We start from the raw sequence: 1,751 nt of genomic DNA, 5'->3' as shown, positions 1-1,751 counted from the left end.
TGATGGGCTTTCCAAAGTGATTTCCCAAAGCTCCTCCTCTGAGGAGTGAGCTGAGAAAAAAACTCTCATTCTGTTCAAAGATATCCATTAAATTCCCATTTAAAAATGTCATTGGATGTAATTCAGTATTAACTGTAAACATGGATTCCTGACTATGTGAATATTTTATTATTTCAATTAGTCATCTATATTTTTAGAAACATAGGACATAAAAGATTGAAGTAATTCTGCTTCAGTTCTTCCATGCCAGAGATCTTTTTCTCCAAAATACATTTTGTTAGAGCCTCATGTTTCTGATGAAAGAAAATAGTGAAGTTAAAAGGAAGATCTGCTCTCTAACACTTGCCTGAAATATGGGTCTACCTGGGCAGATGGCAGTGTATAAAGTTTCACTTAGGCAGGTAGGAAATTCTTCTCTCCAGGTCTCCTCCCAGCACTGACTGTCCTAAATTCCTCCCTTATCACACAATTCATTTCCCCAGGGCTTACCCTTTCCTAGATAAAAGCATACCTTTTAATTTTAAGCCACACGACATCTGTGCTCCACTATATTTAAAGTCCTACTTGCTTTTCTAATGACCTATGGTGCTCTGATGGCTAAATTCGGCAGAGACCCATATCCTTAGGCATGCCCAAGGGTTCCTGATGCTGCTTTAGCCTCAAGGATCCTACTCAAATACAATTCATCATGTTATAAAAGATTATCTTTTACAGAGTTATAAAATTTGGTGCTTTTTTGCCATTGGTGATCTGCTCAGTGGGATTTTTTAATTCCTTTATCCCCCCCATGCCAGAGCAATTCCTCTGTAAGTAGGGTTTGGTAACGTGTGACTGTACATTTTCAGTGCATCCTGCTGAGTTCCAGCTGGTCCCTGGCTTGTAAATAAAATTTTGGAGCTGCTATAATTCATACCATAGCTGTTCAAAAGCACGGTGCCACCACAGGCAGGCTGGAACCCATTAGGCCAGTTTTTTTCCCATATAATGTTATTTCTCACAGCTGCTGGGGGAGCACACACACTCTGACTTCTAAATATAGAGAGCTGAGTATCTTCCACCTCACTCCCATTTTTCCACAGCTTGTTTTATATCTTCCAGACATGCATTCTTCTTTGAGCTTTACATGAGTTTCTGAACCCAACTGAAAGACCCAGGAGGTCCATGATGGAAAGTCACCACTTCTTAAGCTCAGCACATGCAAGGTAATGGAAGACTCAAACTACTGTCAGTTATTCTCCTGGAGTGCTCCTATTCTTTTTGTTTGGCACTGGTAGTCCAGTGAAAGTGGCTGAAAGGGAAAATGTTTAACGTAGAGACAAAAGGAAATAAGTTTTTGCAGGCTTTGCCCAACTTGGCAGATTCTCTCCTTTTTAAAACTCTTTACAGCTTACACTGTTTTAAAAAGAACCTGATCTACAAACTGTGGAATCACAGGCTGTAGACCTTAACCTCAGGGTACAGCATGAGGGGTGAAAGACAGCCCAGAGATATGCATAGCTGAAGATTACCAACCATGCATTTCTCCCTCCTGCAACTCCAAGAACCAGACTCAGAAATGTGCCAAAAGGTGGAAACCTCTACACTGCTGACATCCTTACAGCCCTTTTTTCTATGAAGCCATATCAAGTGACCTCTCAAGGCAGATATTGGTCCCTTTGTACTACTCCAGCAGCCAAAGAAGAAGGAGGAAAGTAATTTGGTCATTGATGTCAACACTGTGGAGCAGATACTGTGGGACCAACCTCACAGCC

Source organism: Aphelocoma coerulescens, chromosome 2 (genome assembly GCF_041296385.1).
Source record: "Aphelocoma coerulescens isolate FSJ_1873_10779 chromosome 2, UR_Acoe_1.0, whole genome shotgun sequence".
NCBI classification, from domain to species: domain Eukaryota; kingdom Metazoa; phylum Chordata; class Aves; order Passeriformes; family Corvidae; genus Aphelocoma; species Aphelocoma coerulescens.
The sequence above is the reverse complement of the archived record's forward strand: the minus strand, read 5'-3'. Positions refer to the sequence as shown.